The following is a 27,922-nucleotide window of genomic DNA, read 5'->3' as shown; positions in this document are numbered from 1 at the left end:
TTCATCATTAGGTTAAAACGAAACATAATCTTTGTGGTATTACTTTTTCCTCTGAAATGTATCTAGTTGTGCATGAATGTAATTCATGGTTATTTTTTGTGTGTCCTGGTATGTGTGTGTGTGTGTGTGTGTGTGGAGGCAGCAGTGGCTCTGTCATTCCTCTATGACTGCCAAAGGAAATGGTATATCCCCATGAACAGATGACCCAGTGATAAGACACTTTAATTTGTATTTCTGTGTGTGTGTAGCTGCTGTATTAATGGGAATATGAGACTGCATTTTATTTAGTGTGTCACGGTTTGCTGCTGTTGCAAAATCACACCTTTAATTCTGCTTTGGCTCAGAGTCATTTTCTATTCTATTAGTTTTCTTTCAATGCCCAAAAACATAATTCAGATGTCGTCAACACCTGTAATGCATTAATGTGCTGTAGCTTTTAGCTGTGCAGAGGAAAATGTTTAAGTAAAATACAGATCCTGTATATGGCCCATGCTCTGAGCCCATGATCTTTGTTGACCCATAGATTCATACTTACACTAAATCAGCTGAAGTAAAAGGAAGCTCTGCGCCTTTCAAAAAATGCTGTATGTGTTTGGGTGTGTGTCAAAGAGAGTGTGAAAGAGTGGGTGAAACAGTTTTTTTTTTCTGTTTTTTCTCTCTTCAGGGCACTGTGATTTCAAGGTTCATATCTTCCAAGTGTCTCACAATATGTCCTTCTCTTTTAAGTTACTGAAGAAGCCTTTCTCATGACCAGTCCACAAACCGCAAAGGGCAAGGTTGTGACTTCTGTATCCCATTGCCTATCCTTCCTCCAAGCATGCACTTGATCTTAACGCAGAAAGACAGTGCAAACAGCTTTCCTCAGATTTGAGCCAGGATGTGCAAGCAAGCCTACCCTTCCTATGCTGTTACAAAGCATGGAACTACACTCAGACCATAGCCTCCATAACAGATTCCAAATCTACTCTTGGGTTTTTGAAGGACAAGGCACATTTGCTCTTTGGCAATAGATATGCTTCTCAAAACAGCAGTCAGTGGAACAACAGTGAAGTATGCCCTTTCCATGACAGAACCCTCATCCATCATGAGGACAAGCATCCCAAGTTTATTTCCACACCACTTCTTAGATTTACGTGAGAAGATTGCACCTTGAAGTGAGTGTATAGCCTATTATAAACCTTATAAAAACTACATAGATTTTATATTCTTTCAAATTTATAGCCACTAGCTTTCAGCCAGTGATCCATTTCATTCAAACTGTACAGTTTTATTGACAGGTTTGACCATAACAGTGACTAAAAAAAATATTTTGACAGATATCTGGCCTAACTGGTTGTTCATGTAGTATGAATTATTCATTATTCATATTCAAGACCATGCTGTTTTGAACTGTGTTACAATGATCAGTGTGTAATAAGCATATTGATCAGGATGAAACTGCTACACAACACTTAAATGTTAATAACAAGCCACAACACCCATTTTGGACTATTTACTTTTTCAGTTTCAGTTTCTTTTGTAGCTGTAATTAATGAAAGAAATAATAACTGGCTTGTTTCACTGAAACAAAACTTGCCACACAGCCTTTTATTAAGCATTAAAGATAATTTTGTCTCATTTTTCAGTACATTGAGGAGCTGGCTGGTTAAGTGTACCTGAGTCTGGGTGCATTATTTCTATATTCTCCTCTGCATTGTCCATGATAGCAGTAAAATTCAGAATTATGTTATTTTACAAAGGTCTGAGCTTCAGGCTGAATCAGTAAAATTGTGTGGCATCTATAGGTGTGCATACACGCGCAACATTATCATCACATCACACCCGTTTTTTGTATGCTTTATAGCCTTGCAGCGACTGTGTTTACCTATTCAGAGTGTGTGTTGCTGATAGATGACAGGCTGAGAATTGTGATGAGGTTTTGTTCATGGCATAATGCAGAGCCAGGTATCAGCAAATACAAGGGACCTGTCATTATCTAAAACACCACATTTCCCCTGAGGTACTGAAAGATACAGCACACTTGCAGACATGGTTTCTCTCTCTCTTTCTCTCTCTCGCTCCTCTCTCTCTCTCTTCTCTCTGCTGCTCTCTTGTCACGTGTCTCTCTCTCTATCTCTCTTACTCAAATGTACCAACATTACACACAATAATTCATTTTGCTGAAACAGTGATGCATTATTTGTTAAGCTATGCTATGTTCTGAACTGAGTGAAAAGTGCATTTCATCTCCAGGGACCTTGTTTGTTATCTGTGTACGTTGTTAGAGGCATGCGTTCATAAGGCTATTATAAACTGAAAGGTGGCGTGTGTGTATGTGTGAGAGTGTATATTTCTCTACAAGCGTGCATGCTCATGTACCTAGGTGTACATGCCTGCTATAAGGGATGTTTTTGCACTATCTCAGTCATTTCAACAGTAAGGTAAGTAAACCACTCAATAATGATTAACTGTGAGGAGTTTTGGCTAAAATATGGACCGTAGTCTTTACATGACTGCAGAAAAATAGCACCCACTGAGAATGTATAAAAACAAAATCTGACACGTCACATTAGGAGGATTGTTAAAGGTTCACAGACCAGCTATTTTCTGTGCTGGCTCTATTATGGTTGTATTTAGGATGCTGTTTTTCTTTCCCCCCTCTATCCCCTTCCCCTCTCTCCCTCTGTGATCCATATCATTGTTCCCCAGAGAGGGAAGAAAGGTGACAAACAAACCTATTCATCATCAGCAGGTTCTCCTGGCTAAACTGTTATTCGAGCTGAACTCTCTAAACTTTTCCCAGTGGCCTATTGTTTACGGCTGCATCCTCCTAAATTTACACCCACCGTTTGTTTTATGAAGTGTCCATGGAGGGTAAGAAAGGTAGATAGAGGCCTGATGTCAGCATATTTCCCTGTCCTGCATCTATACTGTGATGTATGGTTGAACAGGGCCTCTGTTTGGGCCCTCCTTTTCTGTTTTTTACATGGTGCTATTGTTTTATACTACCTAGTTTTAGAAATACAGCATCATCATATTACTAAGCTCTCTGAGGAGGGCTTATTGTAAATGATTGGAGGTTATTCACAGGAGCAAAAAGGGAGGGAGTGGAGCTGATGATTTGGAGGAAGAAGCAGCTGGGAGAGATGCAAAAGAAATGCAAGAGTTTTGTTTTGGGTTTAGAAGTAAATAGCAGCATTTTATCTATTTTCAAACTTCTGCATTCAGTGTAATGAACTTAAGCCGCTGTGTAACAGCTTCGATTTAGGGTGAGTTCATTATCTGTAATTGTTCCTTTTATTTGTCGAGCTTTTGTTTCTTAGACACACTAAAAGCAAATCCAGATCATTTTGAATAGTTTGTATTCCACTAACATTTAACTCCCAGCAAGACATCCACATTAACAGCCATAGCTGTTTACTCAAAAGTCATGCAGGGATGTTGCAGAGTCTAAATTTTAGTCAATAAATGCTGTCAAACTGACAATAAAGCAGACTTGTCTGTTTTTAACTTACACTCAAACAATACACATTAGCACCAAAGCCATTGTCTGTGAGTCCTTTTTAATCAAAGTCCGAATTGTCACTGTGACAAATTGAATTAATTCCAATTTTGCTCCCTCTGAGTGACAAGATTCCATTATGCTCACGGGCAGGCTGTCTGGAAATACACATGGAGACATCAGGTCATAATACAATTTGCAAAGCACGCTTCGAAACATAGGCAATGGTATGACTGAATGATTCATTGCTGTACAGGAAACAATGTGCTACACTGTTTATATTATCTCCACCATTCCAAAAACCTTTTAAATAAAGGGTCAATTATTCTGTATTTACTATATCAGCATGTATTGTTCTGATTTGCAATGGACATGTATACAAGCATTATCAAATAATTATGTTTGTGCAGTGCGTTATTATTAGGTCTTCACATGTTAATAACTTAACATACGGTAACTACAAACTTAAAATTAGATCATAGTATAAAACATTTTGTTGTGCACACTTAAAAGACAACAAACATAATTTCATGTTGGATATGAAACATAAATTGATTTCCTGAGCTGACCTTTGTGTGTGATGTTGGATAAATGTAGGTGTATCATAAATCTGTCTGGCACTTGCCAAAGATTTGTATCATCTTTTTTTGTTCCATATGCTTTCCTTCCCACCATTACCCAGCTACCCTTTAATACATAGTGCTGGATCAATGAATGACCTTATCCAGCAGAAATTACTGGAAAAAGACATCTTAAGATTTCTTAAGACTGTTGAAGAATTAATTAATTCTTTCTTTGTGCCTGTCTCTCTTTCATTAGTTCTTTCTTTCTTTCCTTCAAACCAGTGATGCACTTCATACCTCTGGAGTATCAGGCCAGATGAGCTCGACTGCCTAAAATGATCCATCATTGTAGATCTGCCAGATGCTGTTACAATAAGTGCTCTCGGTACCTGTTTATGATGTCTCTCCAGATGTCTGTCAGACACAGCAGGCATGCAGCGCATTCACAAATCTTCCACATCTTAGTTACAACAAATTAAATAATTATTTAACTATGTACCTTTCTATTTATTTAAATCAAGAAAAGGAAAAAAGCATCCTATTTACAAATCACAAATACTGTAAATCTGTAAATGCTATTGTTATTTTATTTTTTTTCAAAGCTCCTAAAGCATGTTTGCATAGGTAACATGCCGGGTTGTCATTCCCTTCCCCCCTTCCGTTCTGCGAGGCTGTTAACTGTAGTGATGCAGTGCCTGTCTTTGAAAAGGCTGTTCTGCATACACAATTGCTCTGCTGGACATATACCTTGTGGCAAGCTTTCTGCTGATGTAGTAGTATTGCAGACAGATGCAGGGGTTACTCCACTCAAACAGGGTCAACATCTCCCCTGTGGTGCTTTAGTGTCCAACTACCAACTGGGAACACACAGAGAAAAAATAATACAATAGTGTGTGTGTGTGTGTGTGTGTGTGTGTGTGTTGTGTATGTGTGTGGGGGGGGGGGGAATCAGACAGAACAGGGGAACACACTGTAAGAAAGACTTGTCAACACATGACTTTGTTGCAATTAGTACTCAAAACAAAAGGGTTTACTGTACATGCAGTATTTGCAGCTAATAGTAGTACATATGTAACAGTAAAACATTTTATATACAGCAGGAAATAGCTGAAAACAAATGTGTGCATGTGTGTGAGTGGGTGAGTGTCAGTTGGTGTTGTGGGACCCTGACCTTCTGCTGACAGGGTAGGAGAAAAAACATGTGTAGTCCCCAGCTGCTACGACACAGTGATGTCCAAAGGCCTGTGCGAAGGCAATTCAGCCTGTGGGAACCAGCAGGGGGCAGGGCGAGGGGGTCCAGATGTGTGAAACGTCCCGCAAGCGATGCGTCAACTGTGGCCTTGGATGACATGACCTACCCTTGGGGCAGGACACTAGTTTGGTACTCTGCTGTTCAGAGAGTGTACTGGTGGCTGGCAACAGTGTAACATATTTGTGATTGGCCCTGGTGAAAATATTTTTCTTGTGTCCCCCACCCACCTGCCCCAAAAAGCACGCTTGTGTACACACGGATACATAGACAAACAACGATTCCACGCAATTAAAAACTTGCAGCCTTTGATCAGCACCACGGACAGCAGACAAAGAGCCAAATCTATCAACGCAAAACTAACAGCCTGCCCTGGACTCGAACCACACAGCCTGCTGTCTCTGACTATCAAACAACTGAAATAGCTTCAGCCAGCCTACAGTAACAAATCAACACAAAGTAGCTTACACAGTATGTCAATAACCACAGAACAAATAGCGACCAAGAAAAGCCCAGCAACTCATTATAGGCCTACGCAGTAGGAATGAATGGATGACAGCATCTGATCACACAGTTACCTTCATAAACAATTCATTAATCATCATTCATCATCAGCGACACAGCGGCCAAATGTTATCACGGACACAGATTACAGTAAGTGCGCATTTTCTGACATTTGAGAGATAATTTAAATCCCTGATCACACTGCATAAGAAAGAAACACCTGTACTCACCCATTAGAAGTTCATCCTACGGGCCTTTCGCTCAGCAAAGTCATTAACAACACTGCTCAAGTCCAAATTCCTCGCTCTGCTGTTCTCTATTTAGAGTATAGTCAGTCTTTCTTGTCCCATGCTGCCCGCGCTACTAATCACTGCTGAACGCGGTATGTGAAGGCGCGAAAGGGCCCACCCACAGACACGAGTCAATTGTCGCTGTCCCTTGTGGCCCTCATAATCAGCTGGGCCCTGTTCACATTGCACTGGCTACACTGTCGGTACTTCTGCCACTGGAGACAAGTCATAGAAGCCTAATAGCACAAAGGATTTCACAAATGCAAATCTTGAGCTTGAGTCTCACTGGGGCTTTTTGGATGAGACAGAATAATAAGTGTGGTTTCAAAACAAAAGTTCGTCAGCATGAAATACTCTAAGGTGAGTGAGTGCTCATTTGACTATTTTGAGTCTACTGTACCTTATGAACTACATCACACAGGATGCCATTAGAGAAGGAGATTGCTTTTTAAGTGCTATCAGTACACTGTTTAATCTGAAGAGATTTATGGGAGGCAATCACCCAAGTAAAAATTGTAGTTGCCATTTATCAGGCAGAATGGAAATTACAGCCATAATTTTCACAACCGGACACAGATGAGACCTTATAACCACATAAACCCCCCTCGAGGTCCCTGGGCTCGTTTTTAATGTTCCTTCTCTGTGCTAGTGTGACCTGGAGGACTGACTGGCTGACTAGCTATCCACATCCCCCCTCTAGGTCTGCTCATTACCCAGCCCTCCCCTCAGAGTGTCACACCATGAGAGGGACTAGTTTATGAACAGGGAGAAAGGCTGTCTCGGCTGCTGTGATTAAATCAGGAGAGAGATGGCATGGCTGATCATTTTTCCTCTCCTGTTTTTTTTCTAACAATTGACAAACACTGAGTATTTATGTTTGTCAGTTTCATAATGCCTCCCTGGTGTGTCATCAGCAAGGTTAAGAATGGAGGATGTAAGGTTACCTCTGCCGGAGTCAAATACAGTACACAGCAGTAAGTGTCTGCAAATTTTAAATGTTTTTAGGATAACAATGACGGAGATAGGTTTGAGGTGTGGTGGGGTTCACGTCTCCCCCCCCACCTCTCTGAAAGCCTTCGTGCATTTGAGCCTCCTCCCTGATGAATAACCATGTCACACAAAAATGGATGTTTCAAGTAAAAGCACCCTGAAAATACAGTTTAGAACAGCACAGCAGATGAAATAGGCTGTAAAATGGACCATCCATCATATTGTCTAACAAAAAGTGACACATGGGGAAGGGGTTTAAGGCACTTTTCATTAGGCTTCTGCAGCACTGGCTATCCAGATCACAAGACTAAATAATGACCTCTGCACCGAAAGTGTTATAGGAGACAAAAGACACACTGTACTTCATACTCTCTCCATCTTGCACTCTCTCTCTCTCTCTCTCTCTCCCTGCAGGAAATAAAATGCCATCTATTTTCTCTCTGCCTGTCTGCCTGTTCTTTATATAAATCCCTGCTCTCTGGCCGAAGACAGTGAATGATATAGATTGTTCTTGGAAATGTACAACAGCACGGCACAGAAAGAGAATTTCCACAATAAGTGTCCTTGACTTGAAATCTATTGAGACTGGTTGGTTCAGAAGATAAAATTATTTTAGGGTTCAAACTTCCTTTGAAAGGAATACATCTGATACATCCTCCAGTACACTGATGGCATCGGAGCTGATGAATGCATTGATTTGCGTGTGATGCTGATATACAGTATAATTATGATGAGGATTAACGTGCAAAATATTTAACAAAGCTGGCTGAGAATGATTTTGTGTTTTTTTAGTTCACTGAATAACTTAACCACCTGTCTTGTTTACAGACCTTGGGTAAATAAGTGCAAGTAACACACCATTTATGGATAAACTTTATTTGACATCTTTAACAGCTCTTCTTATTCAACACCTTAGATGTTAAGTGAATAATTAAAGATAACCTTTTACCTTCCTTGCACAAATTATAAAAAGGCATAATTAGTTTGAAACGTTTGATTTAAATTTCTCCAAGTACCTTTGTTTTTTATGTTCATTCATTTTGAATTTCCGTTTATTATTAAAAGGCTTTAATTTAAAAAATATAATTGGTGGTTTGGAGATTTTAGGTACTGACTCCCAGCAACAACTGAGTGGGGCCTGCAGTTGTTCTAGCCTCCTATAAATGCTCAATATGTTGATCAAACGTGCTGTACTGTAGGTCCTATCAATTCTTGGTCTTGTGTGTGTGTGTGTGTGTTTGTATCACGAGTTAAAAAGGCTTTCAGCTGATTATCAAACTGAATATTTATTCTGATATTGACCCTGGTAACATTTAAAAGGTATAATTTATTTTTTCCTGCAAGGTCATAAAACTCAAATTTCTGCGAAAGGAGAACTTGTGTGTCACAGAACTTGTGTGGAAGATTCTTCAGTCATTGATTTATGAAATAGAATAGACTAATTACATACTGGATAAATGAACCATGGAAGAAGCGGAACATTTGCATTTAGCTATGAAAAGAGGCTGTGTGTGTGTGCGTGTGTGTGTGTGAGAGAGAGACTGTGAGGGAATATGCATGCTACTTCTTGCATCCTCTGTTTTACCCTGATCCATTTCAGGTCCATTGTATTGTCAGTTTGATTTATGTGGCGCCACACTTGCATCTCCCTACAATGTCAACCCTATGAAAAATATATGCAGCTGTTCATATAATGTGTGATGATATCAATGCTCTGATGAATGCCTTCGGTTCGATCTCCTTAAATAAGATGACTCCCATCCAACCCATAGCGCCAGCCATTAGCAAGCCACTCGGCATGCCTGGAATGTTAATAGGATTAGCATTAGCATTTCATTCAGGTCTCCTACCTGTCTAGCATTAATGCTTTGATCTGCTCACTCAGAGAATAGATACTAGGCCCGTAACAAGGGCTAACACGTGTCTTTGCTCCTGTTGGTACTAAGTAGAACAAGAAAGGAGGACAGCTGGAAATGTGTACAGTTAGAATTAATTGATGTGTATTAAAACATAAACATGATGTGGGAGAATAAGAGCTGAAAAAGGGTTTGGTCGTGGTTGACTGAGGGACAATTTACATTAGCTCTTTTCCTTCAAAGCAGTTAGCAGCTTAACATGGCAATGAGAAGTTGGCTTTGAAGTAAGGTGAACATTCTCATAGCCTTGATGGTAAAGGATGAACATCAGCCACAGGAAAACCTACCATTCATTTCATCTTCAAATATATTTTTCTGTATCTATAAAGCAGAGAAAATAATGCATTCACAGGTCTGAGGCTGCTGAATCTGAATAACAGAAGAATACTTTCATCTATGGGCCGAACGTTGATGCTGCTCTGACCGGCGGCTGAGAAGATACATCAGTCATGAGATTAACTGCAGCCCTTTGCCAATCTACTTAGCTGAAGAGAACTTGAATCCAAGGAAATGGTTCCCAGGGGTTGTTAAGACAAACAGCTTGGGGCTGTTGAAACTTGTGCACGGTGTCTCTTGTCAGGCATTTTGCGAGCGTCAGGTGGCCTTCCGGGCACTTGTCTAAACAGGCCGATGTGAGCAGTTCCAAGGTGAGTTTTTAGGTCACTTGTCAGTTGGAATGACAGTGGAGAAGGAGATGAGGCCACACCAGAGGAGGCTAGTTGACTGTGTGTACAGAGGGCAACTTATGTTAAATGACAGCTAGTCACCCTCTCAGCCTTAACAGTTTGTCTCGGCTGATATGTGCAAAGAAAAAAGAAGAAGAAGAAAATAAAACATATTTGGCAACAGACAAAATTATTTAAATTAATAGTAAAGTAATGGTCCAGAAATTAAAGGTTAATTCTGACCATGCTTTAATCACATTAGACTTAAAACTGCATTATTTTTTGTAAAATCCAAAATGAGTGGAAGAGTTGTCAACAGAATGAGTCTTATGAGAGTTTATCTTTTTAATTTTTGTCACTAAATCCCATTATAAGACCAAAACCAACAATGAATTGCCACTAACAATATTTTCTGTGGTGTCAAAGTCTGATAGAGCTTATTCCTCTGTGCCATTCACAATTGTCCAAAAACTATTAAAAACACATTAATGAGCCACACTGTTATACTATCTGACATTTCCCTTTATTACAATAAATATGCACAATAACACAATAAACATGCATCATGTTCATTGTTCATTCATTTTGAATCAATCCTACATACACCCTCCTGCTGTCATTCATAGCTGGAAATAGTCCACCAAATACCTTGTTTGTTCCTGTGCGAGCAGCTTTCAGAAAAATAATGTTTTACGAGATGATTTAGCCTTTAAATGAAGGGGTGTTTTTTTAAACTTATTTTTAAATATTCATGACAATATTCAATACGAACAAATGAGGCTGAACACAACAGACAGAGTAGGGAAGTCTGAATGAAGAGACTAGAGACAGCTGGTTTAGCTCTTTTTATGGGTTTTGATGACAATAAAATAACAATAAAGAATACATATATTGCTATAAATTGATAAGAAAATGGCACAATTTTTTTTTGTAAGACAATAGCCTGCTTCATTTTAAATGCCATACATCCCTAAGGTCTCTAAAATGATGTATTATAACTATTAGTAATGTGAAAAAAATCCTCCATGAGAAAGCAAGGGTTAAGTTGTGTTACCACCTCCATCGTTCTTGCTCTTGCCTTTCTCCCCTTTTATTCGTGCCATGCACTTGAATGCATACAGTACATCTATTCACACCCACACTCCATATTACATCGCACAGATTCACTATCTTGCGCTCTCTTTCGTCGCTCCATCTTCCACATGGGAAACACAGCTCTTATTCTTTCCCCCTGATCTCATGCCTGCTGATGAGGGTTAGAGAGGACTGTGGAGGGGTAGGGGAGGTGGGATGATTTGACCTGCAGGTGTTTCCCCGTGAGCACAAAGACCTCTCTACAGGTCGATAATGCACACACTAATGGCAGTGAAGTGACTGGCCAGGAATGAGAAATAGCCCTCATCAGTTAGGGTAATGGTGTCCCTGGGCCCTCTCAGCCCATTCAAGGGGAATACTGTGAGATCTGTGGGCTTTCTGTGCATACCTGCTCATGTTAATTACAGACAGTGGCAGACAAGCTCGTGTTTCATCAGGCCAATCTCTTGGTCATGTATCATCTTTAAAAGGGTAGCAGTACAGAGTGAGAATTAATAAAATAAGAGAAAACTCTTCAAAGTGAAACATGTAGAAAAGCACAATCAATGTATGAGTTACTTTTTCATTGAGCCTTTATAACATAGCAGAAATGTGCTTTCAGGTGCCCTGTAAAACATGTAAAAAGGGTGATGAGTTGTGTGAATATAAGGGAATGTGCTATTCATGATGGCGTAGACAGATTCAACATAAATTAACAGCTAAGCACGACATTGTTAATTCAATAAATATTTAGTCTTTTTACAGTCAGTCAATACATTCAAGTTCAATAGTCAGCCAAGTTCAATAGTCAGTCAATTTCAGACATCTGTCAGCCAGGAAACAGTTTGTCCATGACAATAAAAAGAACAATATGTAACAACTGAAGGACACGAAGAAAGCTGCTATCCTTTTCACACAGTGCTGCTGAATTGACCATCAGAGCTATAACTCAGTTCCACTACTTGGTGCTGAGACAGATTAGAAGCCAGTTTACATCTAATACTCCTCATTCTGTTACTTTAATCATCATATTAATAATGGCTAAAAAGTAAAAGCTTTAGGAAAATTCTGGCATCAGCTTGATGCTCTCGAGTTAAGACTTGACATTGGTTTAATTTCAAGACATTTTTAAACATCCGTACATCCCCATGGTCATGACCGCACTTAGTGAATGGAATAGCCATGATAATGATTTCAACAAAACGGCTAACCTCCTTCACCTCCAGTTCGACACTGAGAGTTGCCAACAGGCAGGACAGCTTGATGTTATTCTAAAAATGGCATCACAGGTTGTGCGTCCTTGTGTCTCTGCACATGCAAGCTTTTTTTATTTGAATGTGCATGCATGTGTGTCTTGGTACAGCAGGGTGTAGTGGGCTTTTTCACCATCATATTGCTCTATTTTTGGCAACAGGGACAGATGCCTTGTTAACGCAAATCAACATGACACAGAAAGAGGAGGGACTTTACATATCTGTATACTGTACTAGATATATAGAAAGATATAGCAATATAGACATAGACATATTGGCATAGATATATATAGTGTGTGTAGAAATTGGCCTGCATGCAGCCCTGAGCACAGTTGGAGATTGAGTGGCTTGGTGAGTCAAATAATTGAATGAGTCAGCCGTGACGAGGCAAGCACATGGGTTGAAGGAATAAGACAGATCTCAACTTTGCATAAAGGGAAGGGCAGGAAGTGGACACAAAAGCATGGATGTTGTTTATGTAAAAACACGGAACAGTGAAACCTTGTTTTGCTGTCGCGTCTGTACTGTGGTTACTGTGGGCTGTGGTTAGACTGTTTTTTATACTTACCATGAGCATCTGTAGCATTTACCATTAAATAGCAACAGACGGACAGTTGTAAATCAATGCAAAACTTACTATACCAGAAGAATTATTATTAGTTGATGAAAGTTCATAGATAATAGTGTCCAAAGGCACAAGTTAAAAAAGAGTATTGGTTATGCTCATATACTGATAGTCTTAAAACAAATGAGGAATCAGATCAATACATTAATTTCTTTGGTTTAATTGCACTTATTTAACTTGCATGACTTTAAGTAGATTTTGCTCCTTTAATTATGCCTACCCCTAAACATTCAATATGCACTTGAATTTAATTAGTGAGGAACAGTTAATTTTGTAACTGCACATCCGCTTTACTTCCAAAATTACATATTCAGAATCAGATGTCCTTTGGGATTAAAGGACGATTAGTCAGTTGGTCTTTCCCTGCTGTTGGCAACCTGCTGACAAAATCCCATGAATAGAAGAATAACAATGTTAGGATGCTGCTTTTCTTCTTGGTCTCATCCAGTCAAATTTTGAGAAGCATTTCTAAATATACAGTTTTGTCCATTCACCCATCACATGTTCTCCATGACTTTGTCCATTAGTGTCCATTAGTGTGACTTGCGAGTGGATGGAGGAATGCTACAGCCACAAGAACCCCACGCCTTTTCTGAAAAGGAACAACAAAGTGAAGAGAATTTCAAAATCGAATGATGGAAGTGCATTAATTACTAGTCTGTTTACCTGTATCAAAATGTGAGGGAGAGAGGTCAATTTCAAATCAAACAAATAAAATATTAACCAAGAACATCGAAGAGTAAGAAACTGCTTTTGGCACTCTCTTTGATGCCCACTGAGTCAGAGCTGCTGAAGGAGTTGTTTTTTCAGGACTTGATAACCCAGTTTGCACAGCCAAAGTCAAGGAAGGAGAACTTTACAATGTAAGGACCATTATGTGTATGTCTTACCACAGTACTGTTTGATGTGCTACTGTTGTGTGCTGATTTCAAAAGCTCACTGTTGTCTATGGTATGTCCTCAGTAGCAGTGTGCAACAAAAACCTGCTGTCTGATTTGATGGATGGATTAGGCAGTTAGATGTTTAATTATCAGAACCCTGGCCATGTTTTTAGATTACCAGATGGCTTGTCACGTGACGCAGTGTGTGTACGTTGTACCATGGCATAGCTGTAGATTTCTTGTCACTTAATAGTCATTTACCAAACAAATTTACATGAACATCAATGCACCAGCAATGGTTTGATGAATAAGTTTAAGGTATCAGTTCAAGGCAATATTTTAATTACAAGAGGACAGTTAAAGATAAAGTGAACGTGCCAGCCAGAAAACATCAAGGATGCATTAGATGGTGACTTGGCTGGGGGAGCCCCAAGATTTATTACAAAAACAATGCAACACATCCAAACTAGCTGGCAGAAACACATGGTGCTGTAGTGTATATTACAATCCACAGAATGGTGGCCAGTACAGTTCATACTACTGAGTGAGAGACTATAACTTATGTAACAGAGCCAACTGAAAAGCAGCAAAGCCCATCTTGGCCTCTAAAGATTGAAATCTTAAAGTTAACAATATGGGAAGCAGTGGCTGAAGTTCATGGACTTTATAATCATCTCCTATGGACCCCTACCTTCAAAGAGACACATAACACTACAGGACATTTATTTGTCACAACACTGCTTGCTGATTTTTTCAAAGAAGTTCAAACTAGAGTATTACCTGAAGCAGTTCCATTTTCACAGCAGTTTAATTGATTAAGATGATAATATGGAACCATCACAGAGAGTAATTAAAGATTTGATGACCTGACATAATACATAATACAGTCCTTTACTCGTAAAATGGGTAACTGTGAACAGTGTGACTTTGAATAAAGCCTTTTCCATGTAGAACTTTATACTCAAATATTTCCTAAACCAAGGAGAAAGGGTTAAACGCACAACATGATCTTGTAAGTTATGCCACTTGTCCTAGGAAATAATTCTCAAAGTTAGTTTCTCTGTTTACATTCCTTCTCAATGAATGATTACACTTTCATTATTTCTTACAAAACCAACACAATATGATCCATTCTGGTGTGTCTAATCCACATTTGAGTTTATTAGAAATACAGTCATTTTCCTTCAGCTCAAAAATCAGTCCAATAATAGAGGATGATCAGCCAGACATGCCCCAGCATTTTTAGAGTGATACATCCATGAAATTGGATCCGCTTCTCATACCCTCATCCCAACCCGTTATTAATATTCTATATCATCCCCACACTTCCTGTGCTACTTCACATACTGTTTAGTGGCCTTGGAGGAAACATTTGGCTTTTGATTAACCATGCAATTAAAGTGCATTTTACCCTACAATAATAAGAATGTACTAAAGAAAATAAGTCTCAAAGGCAGGAATTCCCGCTCAAACGTATACATAAAATGTAATCATTTTATATGGCACATTGGTATTCATGTATGTCAGTGTCTTTCTCTGAGGAGACACTGCCTATTGCCTTTATTCTTTGCTGCTATTGTCCTTTTTTAAATGCTGGGTATGTTTTCAGGTCTCTACCATTTGGCAGAAAGAATATTGCAAGAATATTGCACCAAATCTTGTGATCAGTTGTGAGTATGATTTTTTGAATGGCAGCTTTTACTGTGATAAATTGTTGTTAGCAATCACTACACACCATAGCATGCACCGCTAACGCATTATTTAAGCTAATTAACTAAATGAATCACCTTGTCACACAGAACCCTTCTTGCGTTACTTCCTGAAGTATATGGTTCCAGCAACTGCAAGTTGTGTTTACAAGCTGCACAACATTCAACGAGCTTCTCTTTCTTTTCCTTTACTTTTTGTCTGATCCAGTACCATAATGTGCATTTGTACTAAATGGAGATTAATTGATTGATTGCCTTTATAGATATTTTATCCCACATCTCATAGACCAAAAACATGTATTAGTGAATATCTAGCTGTAATAACTGTCAAGACTAATTTGTATTTAAAAAAACTCAAAATGTGTACAATGTGTACATATATATATATATACACACATTGCTGAGCGAACCTGAGGAAGCTGCAAGCAAAACGCATTGTTCGCACTTAAAAATCACAGTAAAGTCACTCCAGTGTGCTGTGATTAATTCTGATTTCTTACTACATGGTCCTGCGACCTACCAGCCCCTGACTGTGGTTGGCAGTGCATGGAAGTTTTGTTTACGATATATATATATATATATACACACACACACTGCCCCTGCACTCTTTCTGCATGACCACTTTCCACAAGCTGGCCAGGCAGATGCTAAAGCTACCAATCTAGTTGCACAAGAATGGCAGAGAACAACCAGAATTTATAGTTTCACCTATAGGCTACAACATGAACCCTTAGACAGAGAAACAAAAGAAAGACATAAGTAGAAAATGTTACGAACAACATGGGGTTGGCTAAAGGTCAAACCAGAGTCAACAATGGTGTGGCTTTTCAGTGATGCAGAAACTTGAAAGACGGGTAATTATCTGGTTTGTTTTGTTTTGGAAAGATGAGTTAATTTTCTGAACTATGCAATATGTATAACTATATATTAATAACACATAAAATAAGGTGACCACGTGCCCCACTTTATGTGGGACTGCACAGCATTCTTACCCTGTCGCACGTCCCATTTATTGAGACAATGTCCCTCATTTTACATTTTTGTTCTAGATTTCAAACCACTGTTTTGTCAAACTGTTTTTTTTCTAAACTCCGGCTTTTATCCAATGTCTGTGAAGAAAGCAGGGAATGTTGTCATCACAAGGCTGTGTTTGATAAATAAAACTGCACACACGTGGATGAAATGTGCAGGTTTTTTTGCTTAGTTCTCTCCAATGGGAAAATTGCAAGTCAAGCTATGCAGATTTTATTGGAATATAATAGAAATGACCTATAAGAAAATGAGATGCAGCTACACCAAAGACTGGGAAACTTATTACAATTGGGTGAATTTTGGCGGATTTTCCATAGTTATTTTTCCATTTCACACAGCTGAAAAGGATGTGAGGCGACACAATACATGAAGAAACAAGACTCAAAAAGAGATCTGACAATCTATGGACGCATTTCTACTGAAACCCAAAGAAGAATGAAATAACTAGTGTTTACCACACAGCAGGTCAGCAGTCTATGGTAGTAAGCTAGCATCGACTGAGATTGAAAAACAAATGTCATGTGGTCGTACAAAAGCAGTGGCCAGAGTTATAGATGTCTTTCACCTGCCTCTGTGAAGAACTATTTGAGAGAATTAAAAACACACATGGTTCAACTTCAAAGTGACAAAAACGCACACACTTGAATGGCTTTGGATGCTTCTAATCATATCACTTTAAAACACTTTCATTATAACATGCTCAAAATGTCAATTCACGCAATTCCTGTCTGACTATTTTTGTATTTGTTTTTGTATTTTCTTGTTTATTTAATTACATTTTTGTTTAGGAGCCTTGGGGTGGGGTGGGGGGATATATTTCTTTTCATATATATGTTTGTAAGTTGTATGTTTGTTAATGAAAAACTGCAAAATAAATAAAACACTTTCATTAAGACACCGGATTTGGACACTAGATTTGGGTTTGCAAAGCATGATCTTTGACTTTTATCAGAATAGCGCTGGTGCCTGTGACTGGATATAATTTCAGCATACACTGCTGACATTGCAAGTGTTAATTACAGCAAAAAACTGTCTTCCAGAAGCTAAAAGAAGTGGCATCATCAAGGCAAACTGTATGGCCCACATAGTACACAACTGTGCAAAACATACTGAAGACAACTTGGAGAATTACATTGAGACATTACATTACATTGTGAACAAAAAATACACAACTAAAAGAATTTAAAGCAGTGTTCGCATTTGTTTAAGAAGATTATCAGGTTGTACTGAGACACATACTCACAAGATGGTAAAGCTTATGGCCCGCTGTCATGAGGCTACACGACAGCTGGGCAGCTATCAAGAGCTATTTTTTGTCACTGGGAGAGGATCAGTGGCCAAAATCATTGTGGAAGCTTTTTAAAAAGGATCAGGACAGTGATGGGCAACCCCTTGAGCTACATGTCTACCTGTCCTTCCTCAATAATGTGCTGGAGATCTTCCCTGAGTTGTTCGGCTGTTGGAGGGAGAAGACAGGACTGTCTGTGAGCTATATGAAATCATGCTTATTCTCAAAACAAAGCTCCAACAGCGACAGATGGATTCTTTCTTTGGAACAAGGACCAGTGCTTTTCTCCAACAGTTTCCAGACCAAAGTACAGCAACAATTAAACGTGATCTTTCCAAATTCGACAAGGTTGCTCTCAATTGCCTTGAAAAGTGGTATGACTTCTTAGACAGCAGTTATCAGAAGATAAGGGGGGGACTGGAATTGAATGAATAATACTGTGTGATTTGCCAATGAAGGAGGAAATCGTGGAGAGTAGAGCTCCTGAAGAGAAGAGGTCAACCTGTTTTCCCTCATGAGCAGCATGGGCCTACCAAAGGAACCCGTGCTCTGTGGAGCTTATCAAGTCTAAAATTCAAGAACCACTTTGGATACAATTGTGAAGAATTGTACACCTTTGCACTCAAGGAGAAGAAAGATGCATGCTCAAACAAAAATTATAAAGTCAAGAAGAACATCTAAGGTAAGATTAATTTAGAATATATAATAGAATATTGTGGGTCTCCAGTGTGGTGTTAGATTTTAATACTAGGCTGATTTTATTCTTGTGTTTCAGTCAGGTGCTCTCCATGGTGCTGGAAGTGCATAGCCTGTGTGGAATTGCCTGCCAGTTGCTGCAGTGATGTACAAACTGAAAAGATTTATTTGAATTTTAGCTTTTTGTTCCTGACTAGTTTTGATTTGTATTAACCTTGTTTTATTTCATCTAATATTTTATTTTTTTGCCAAGTTTTATTGGAATTCTAATGAATTGAAAGACTTTAAGTGAATAACGTCTGTTACTTTGGTTTGAATAACTTAAATTTTGTGGTGGTTGGAGGGCCCAATCATCATTCCATGTGTTCAAATCTGTTAAAAATATCAGCATATAAGAGCAGGAAAACCATTGAGTGAAACACTTATGAACACTTTTAATGGATAGGAAAAATGTTACAAATGTATTATGTAACCCAGGTCACTGAATGTAGTAGAAGTAATGAAGTAAATAGTATGAAAGCAGACCAGGTAATCCCGTAATTGAACTCTCATGCAGGTACATAACCAATCAGAGTAAGGCATTAGGTACATACTGGTAGCAGGTGGAGCGCATTAGTTAATGACTGGGGATGCTGTAGAGTTGGGAGCTGCATATAATCCGTCCAGTGGACGTTGTCTGTGAAATATGTTTAATAAAAGTTTCGAACACGGAATTGGCTAGGTTTTGAGAGTGGAAAGGTTGACGAGCTAATCAAACCGAAGAACCAGGACTCAACTTTTATTATAACTCAGATTTTCCTTGTTACAATCATCACATCCCTGCCAGTGCGGTAGGTTACATGCAGCCGGAGACTCTCACTGTTCACATGTCCCCCAGTTCACTCACTCAACCAGCACATTCCCATTCCCCTATTTGACTCTGACCGAAACTAAAAACTGACTAAATGAACTTATCCCTTGGACAATTTCCCTGTGCTTTGTATCACTGTAGTTCTGTGGATGGGTGCTGATTATTACATGTGTTGTATCTTCATTTGGGTAATACATTCACTCATGTGGTTGAGATAAAAAAAATAATATTGATTCTCTAGTTCTCTGGAGGAAAACGTGAAACTAAAACTTTGTATGGCCATGTTTTGTTATTTCTAATTAATTTCTTAATTAATTAATTAGTTTATTATTTTCCTATTTACAGTCATCTGTGTAATTATTCCTCCTAATTCCAATTTAGTCTTCTGATATTCCAACTTTTAGCTAATTACCTGTTATTATTTACAGTAACAATATGCTACAATTACTTTGCTTTTTCAGATTCTCACCATCAATTTTATATACCAAATACCCTTTTTAAAGCACCTGTGGTATACTTGAAAGAATGGAAGACTCAACTTGAATTCCTTGTCAGTCTCCTGTCTTTTCTGTTTTATTCTACACAGTTTAGTCAGATTCAGTTTTGATGCGAACAAGCATTGTACTTTTAACAGTTATCGGTGGAGTGCTAGCAGAACTGAGCAAAAGAACTTTGAAACTTTAACGTTCTTTTATGCTTACTATATTTACTTAATGTGGCAGCTGGGAAAAATGAATTCCAATAAAAAATATTTAAGACCTTCACATGCTGGCCTATTCTTTAACATGCACAATCCATTGTTTGCTACTGAATCAACCAGAGGGCGAAGCATAGAGATGGTACAAGCTAAGGGGTAGAAATGTTTGTATTTTAAGTTAGATAGAGTACATTTTAGAGTACCTCTTAGCATTACAATTGTTGGTAACCATCAATAGTAGTGAGAGGTAATTGACTCAAGGTGGAAAATTGTAGTGCTGTGATTGCAAGGTGAGTACATGGCTTTTAAAGTATAAAGGACAGAACCAGTAAGTGTATGTTAAACAATTAACTATTGAATGAAAGCTCATAAATAAATATTTTTACATTAACAGTGGGTTGATTACCTGTGTGTAATGTGAAAAAGATTGCTTTTGTGTGGTTGTTTTGGTATTTATTTATATAAACATCACTGTGTACACACTGTACAATTGTACAAAATATTTTAAAACAGAACAAATCACTTTAAATGGTTATCTGCAATCTTGGTTAAAAAACATTTGTTAAAAAAATACGGAATGAAATGGAATGAAGCTTAATAAAGAGCATTTATAAGTAATAAAACTGTGTGTTCCGAAAATGAATAGACATGAAAGGCCCCAATCTCCCATCACCATCCCTATTATTTACTTGGTGACTGAGCAGACCAGGCAGCCAATTACAGGGCCCGTCAAACTGTCAATCATCATGAAGCAATTCATAGAAATCAAACAGTGAACTGTCACAGCAACATTATCAGGTGCTGAGGAGAAAGAAAAGAGGACGCTCAAGCACCAATTAAAGGAGCTGGATGTGTTGCTAAGAAGGAATACAATCAATGTTGACTCTGAAAATTGAGGAAGATGAGGAGAAAACTAACCTACAACCCCGTGGCATTTTCAAGGCACAGTTGGCTGCTCATCACTTATTCCCTAATTTATTTGGAAATTGTGCAGTAGAGTAACATGAAATGTGTCCCCACCTTTGTACTCTATACAAGAAGATACCACCTGGTACCAAAGATCAGCCAATAGCTGATGGCAATTGTGACAGCATTTTTTTGGTGATTTGCAAACAACAAAGCTGCCAGAATCTTGAATCACCTCTGTTTAGGTGTTACTGTTATGCAGTAAAAATTATCAATGACTGATTAGAACACAAAAATATTATTTACTGAAATGATGAGTGGTGGCAGTGACATTGTTAACTAGACAGTTGTGACCCAACAAACATGATCATAATTTCTCAAAAGCGTCTTCATCATAATTGACAAGACTGGGAACCCAAATCCACAACAGCCCTCTATGTAATTTAAGGTTTTATGTACATAATAGTAAAAAAAGTAATCAAAATGAGATTCAACCCAAATCTTAAATACGGTCATTTAAGTTTTTCTAAACTTTCCTCATACTCGATTTGAAGTGGGTGTGGTTACATTTATTATAAAAATTACCCAATCAATTCCGTCAACCAATAAAAGGTGCTGGTCATCCATTGAGGTGGCAATGCAAAGATGGGGGCAGCTCAGGACAAGGCAGATTGGTGTCGCTACCAAAAATGACCATGTCTGGTTACAGATCCTGTCCTGGTTTGAGTTATCTCTAGTGGAAGAGATAAGCAAGCAGAAAGCTTTCAAAAAGCTAGTTACAGGAAGCTTGAAGGAGCTTGGTCAAGGATGATGTCGAGAGGCCATGGATGAAGAATACATGTTGAATAATTAAGTGGGCTGTCTCCTTGGCAGTGGATAGTTTGAAAAGCGAGAATAACATTTTCACTTTGAATCCATCCCCATGTCCTCCACCTCTATTTTGATGTTTGTATCTGGTCTTTCTACATCCAATAGGTCCAGCGCCATGCTTCTGCCTGGCTTTGTCTCTGCCTCTAGTCTCCCTTGTTGTGGGGAAGCAGATTGATCAGTCTGTTTGCCCACATGCCATTGACTGTCCACCTCCACATCTGCAGCTCAATTATTGATCATGTCTTGTGTTTTTTACTTTCTGTTCATTGATACTCTTTCATTGATTTCTAGACTGTCAAACGTTTATGCTATCCCGTTTATGCTGCTATCAGTTTCTGATCCTTTGTCTTTGTACATCAGCTGATCTACTCACATCCATCTGCTAGCTGCTATTTTCCCTCAGGTTCTTCACAAATGTTACAAATCCATTTAAAGGTTGGCAGGTTTGCTTATAATTGCAATCATGACTGTTTCTTTGCTGTTATTCATACATGTCACCTGGATTCTTGTTAGTCCATGTGGCTTGCTGCTCTCATTTTACAACTGTCCTGATCATCCATTAAATCGGACTACTCTTTTGCACTTCAATTACTATTGCTTGTGTGTTTCTGACTGACAGCTGTGTTGTGTACTTCGAACTATGAAGTAGCGAAGGATCAAAGGCTGTGCTCTTTGAAACAGCAGTGCAGTAAGCGTAAATCTCTCCCTCTATGTGTAAGAGAGGCAATGAGAGAGCAAGTAGGGTGAAAAAAATGTGCTGGATATAAAAACATGTGTTTTCTTGGAGAGGGGGTGGGGGGTGGGGGGTATGCATGTATGTGTGTGATTTCTTGTGTGCGTTTGTGTAGGTAAGTGTGTGTCCTAATGCTGCAATGGCGTCACAGTTCTCTCCAGTGTATGTACTCTGTTTACTTTGTTCTTCTCTCCATCTTCCCCGTGCTGTGTTGGCTGCCTCTCGACTGGCAGCTTTCCAAAAAGAACAGCTTCCAATATTAGTGTGCTTGAATGCACACAGACATACACACACACACACACCATATATACACACACGTTTTGAAAATGATCCTTAGACAATATTACTAAGTCTGGTAAAAGTGAAATTGGCTTGGACACAGCCATCTCGAAATTGTGGCTCTGCCAATGAAAGTTTTACTATTCCTCCCCAAACTTCTTTGACTAAAATAAAATAAACACAGAACTGTCCTGATTTGTTGTGTCATACCAAATTTATTGCAAGATCTGTTTAACGCAAGAACAAATCTGCCACCATCTGTATAACATCTGTATACCTGTTGTGGTAGACCGCTCCTGGCCAAAACAATTTTTTTAAAACTAGTCCACCCATGCAAATAGAAACAGGGTTACAGTTACAGTAGTTTGCAGAAAATGTCTAAATTTGCACAATATGCAGAAAAGTTAAAATATGTAGCTCCAATTAGCCACAACTAATTCGGATTACACAGGGGTAATTTGCCATCCAGCTGAATGGGTAGCTTTTGTGGCCGTACTGTAAATCCTGAAGCAATGGCCAAATGTGTTAGAAATGTTGGGACACCTTTAAATAATAACTTGTTCATTTGGTGTGATTTAACTGGACTTTTATTGTGATGGGTCACTTCCTGGGACCGTAATCTGATACGGCTTCATGACGCACGATGTCCAGGTAACATCCCATTGTTCATCCTCTCTCTTCTCTTTGCTCTTTTCTCTGCTCTAGCCAATCATGTTGCTGGGCGTAGTTTCAGATAACTTAACAGTGTTAACGGCTAAGCACAGGACTGTTTAACAACTGTTAATGTTAATGAACTGTACTGTTTTCATTGCGGTTACGTTGTGGTGTTAATGTTAACATTAATATGATTAATGTAGGTTACAGCTGTAACTGTAGTCTTTGAGACACTGCTAAAGTGATGTTAGTTAATGCTATGCCTCACACAGATGCCGTCTTTGCATGTAACTAAGTCCCTTTTAACTGCACCGTTAGTCTAAGACCGCTTACACACAAACTTAGCCTAGACCTCAGCACATACGAGGAAAGGAAAATCAAACCCTCACACACTCACACACACACACTTTTTTTCTTTTCTTTTAGTTCCTAGTTCCTGTGTGTTTTCATCTGTTTTGCCTTTATTATCTTTTTAATAAATGGTTGTGTTAATACGCCTATTTAATTTTGCACAAAAGCCTCTTCTATGCAAAATTCCAAATCCGTCTTCTTAAGCTATTAATAGTGATTTTGGTGATAGTTATTCATTTAATTATTAATCAGAGTTTCAAATTAATAGTTTAATGTATTTTATGAGACTGAATCAATCAATTATTGTCTATCTTCTCCCTTCTTTAAGGGTGCCCTGAGGAACTCTTACATGAATTAAAGTTATTATTTATTATCTATGTTAATTCATGAATTTTGATAGCCAAAATTAATTGATTGCACCAAAACAGTTAGGGGCCCCTTCAAACCATAGTTTTGCAACAACAAATGGTGCCCCTGTGAATATCATAGCACCTACATAAAGGTCTATTTTTTTGTCTGGTGAAGACGTTAATGAATAATGTCCCATGTGTTCTGGCCACTAGAGTCTTCTTTGGTGCACGTTATTTCAGAGCAGACCTGAGATTCTGTTGCTAGCTCGGTCTTGCAGCAGAGGTGTCATGGTTGTTGAGGCAGCCACAATTGTTTCTATTTTCTGGTCTCTCCCCGCGCTTTTCCTAGTGTATTCCCCACATGCAATTCTGCATTCACCTGTCACAGCTACATCTAATTAGTTACCATCCCCAGTGTATTTATTCCTTTTTCATGGCTACACATGGGAAGTTTGAAATAGGAGACATGTCAATACCAAACTCTGTGCATTCAAGCTTCCAGGCAGGAGTGAAATGGATGCCCAGCATAGTTTTTACTTGGCTTCTTATGAACACCAAAAACATAAACAGAGATACTCGTACCCATTTCACAAGGCTCTGCAAATCAAACAAACACAGAGCTGTCTTTAAAAGTTTGTTGATGACGCCTCACTACATCTTTTATACTGCATGATAAAATATTTTCCCTCAACTAATTTGCTGTAGAAAAGCTATTTTGGGAAGGTTTTGTTTCTTCGTGCTGTATGTGTCCAACCAATCTTACCTGTGGCAAGCATTTAAATACCCAACATGTGAACATGGATAGGCACATATGTATCATGAGCTTATGAAGACAGATTGATAGGTTAATGCAAAATATAAGCACAGTAATACAGTGTATTCATAGGTCTATTCTGCATTTTCATAAAAACATTACACATTAACTGTAGGAGTAAATTACTCTATACTTCTACTGTGTCAAAATCACTTGATTTGCTGAATCAATAAGGAAAGCTGCTATCAATGTTAGACAAACCAATGCTCAAACCATTAATGCAGACCATCTTTTCATTCTGCGCAATCCATGCCAATATCTCCCTCAGTCCCTGAGCAATAGCCTCTCCAATGTGCTCTTGAGGAAAAGAATGCAGTTTGCAGACTTCCCATTGTTAAGTCACTGATATAATGAACTGTAAGACTCATGTAAGGCTTGTGTAGAAAATATTCTGCTTTATTTGGATCCTTTGGAATTCCTTACCCACATTTGGTATACAGAACACATAGCACAGCTTTTGAGAAACAATTGCAAGAGGGGATTATATAACATTTGTTAAGGGTATTAATCATTTTCTTTATACCCCCATTGTGCGTGGCATTGATGGGAACCCTGTCTTTTGCCAAGTAATAAGTGATGGCCTCTGTACTCTCCTTGTGCCTCTGGGAGCTTCACAGACACAGGGATACATTAAACAGTGTCTGCTCTACTGGTTTGGGAAGTAATGAAAGGATGGTGTGCAAAGACATAATACAATCGTTTTCTCAGTTTATATACACCTAAATGTTGAATTATTATATTATTATGTTAATATTAAATTATCATGAGTATGACAATTTGGTTGCATGGCATATTAAATGCCCCCATTTTCATTTTGGTCAATTGTGTTTGTTCTTGAAATTACTGTATAACATGTTATTTTCCCTTGCTGCAATGTTAACCTCTTAGCTCAATGAACACGCCTGCTGCCTGTAGCATGCTACAGTAGTCATATGGTATAGCACAAGGTAATTTTTTCACAGAAAATGAGGCTAAATAATAGCAGGACATGTTTGTATGTTTGATTGACTTTTATATAAAAGTAGAGAGGTTATGCACTGTAATATGAGCATGGGTCAATCCTGAACTGGCTGCTCAGGAAGCTTTGCTGGAACATGAATATAATGTTTTGCATGTTCTTTGCAAATCAGGGCAAACCCACCAGTACCCCACCCAGTACTGCCACATTCATGTTTGTCATACCTCACCCATGAATAGCATCTTCAAAGTATGCAGCTCCAGCAGGTTTGAGGTTACAGGGATTTGCCATTCTCATAGATCTAGGGTTTTTATGTGTTACATTTGGACGGTTTTACACTGTTTCTCTCTAATAGGTCATGCCATGTTCCCCCGTTGTGATACCAGCACAGAAAGAAATGACCATGAATCTGATGACGTAAGAGCTGGTCAGCCTTCAAGGATCTTAACACTATGCAAAGGCAAATGAGGCACACTCAACACAGCTTGACAGATCCTACACAGTAGGCAGGCACACAACACTCATCCATACTAAACTGTCTCCATGGGAGGAAAGGGGAGGGGTTGCACCAAACACACATATCAGTCCCAAAGAACCACATAAGCATAGTGCAAGTGCCCACTAAGCCCTTAGCTTTTCAATACCAGTCACCAAGGGCATCATGCAAGCCAACATTCAGGGGGGCAGGTTTTGACATGTTAAAACTTACAGTAAATCAGTTTTTGTAGCTCAGTATAAACTTTATATAAGGGTAAATACTGTATATTTATTTTGAAACGTTCATGTCAATTATTTGTGCTGTAATGGTTATTAAAAATAACACTTATTCACAGGGCAGAGGGCTTATTCAGTCACTTCTACACTAGCTTCTATACACTGCTGCCACTTTTTTGAAAAAGAGCTAGATTTTGTGTGCTTCACTCAAAAAATAAGGGGTATAAATTCACATAAAAAGACTATATGCACAATGCAAATTACTTAAGAGAACATAGATATTAAAGCCACAGATGAAAGGAACCTGCCAACATGGCAATACTGTAGCTGTAATTTCGAACACAGAGCATAGGAAAAAAACAAAATGTTTAATGTGGTTAAAGCAGTAAAGTCAGTAAATCAGTCTGCATTGATTTATGAATGAATGTGGATAATCCTTACAGTATCTGCTGTCCACAGTTGCTTTATACTGTATGAAAAGCTTCTTCTTCAGTTCATGAAATCCCTGCAGCATCTGAAGGCAGCAGGACTGATGTTGATAAATCCACAGCCTTTAGTACCACGCCGGAGCACTGTGCCCTTACACACGGTTGTTCACTGTGTTTACTGTCATTAAATCACCTGAAAACAACAGCAGGTTACAACAGTATATAGACCTACACACATTAGACTGGTTGATTATAACTTAATATTCTGCTTTTTAAGAAAGAAGTGTCCGGTTACAAGGGGTCTTTTAGTCTCTTTTCCAACTTTCTTTTTAGCAAAAGTGGCGCCTCATGTTCTATCACTGAACAAAAGAATATAGTGCAACTGTTGTTGTGAAACATTAATTACAAACTATGTTACCAAGTACTAGGTGAGATTAGAATTATTGCTAAAATAGCATCGATCCAATATAATCATAATCATACAAATGGTTTCAGCAAATTATTGTTTTTAGTTTTTATTTCTATTGTTAATAGAGTATCTACCTGATAGAAAATTACACTCCATCTGTGTTTGTGTGCAGATTTGTGGTGGTGTGTACATGTCATGATGCTCTAAATCATCTAGACATTTTTTGAGGTAAAGTTTCTGAGCTGAGCTGTCATTCAGGGGCATAGCCAGACATTGTAAACATTCAGGGCTTAGCCCAAACCTATGGGGCATACTCCCCTGGGGAGAGTTTTTCCCATTTTTTTTATGGCAGCTATATGCACTAATTTTGTAGCCCATTGAGATAATAAAATATCCTGAATTAAATAAAATGATGAATGTTAACCTTGCCAAATCTGCTATGTGAATTCTTGCTATAATAATGTGTTAATCAAGAATCCCCAACCATGCCAAGTAAATGTGGTCTTTAATACTCTGAATTCTATATTAAGCCAACAGATGAACACTTAAATTATATTACATTTCTTTAGGGAACAGCATAGTAGGATACATGTATAATTTGATAGTACTTGTATTAGCATTTGATCTACACATAGTCACTCTTTTGTTCTTTCCTACTCTTTTGTTCTTAACTTCCCTCATTCTCTCAGCTCC

The sequence above is a fragment of the Morone saxatilis genome, unplaced genomic scaffold, assembly GCF_004916995.1.
Source record: "Morone saxatilis isolate NCDOM2014 unplaced genomic scaffold, NCSU_SB_2.0 Contig11, whole genome shotgun sequence".
NCBI lineage: Eukaryota > Metazoa > Chordata > Actinopteri > Moronidae > Morone > Morone saxatilis.
This window is presented reverse-complemented; position numbering follows the sequence as displayed.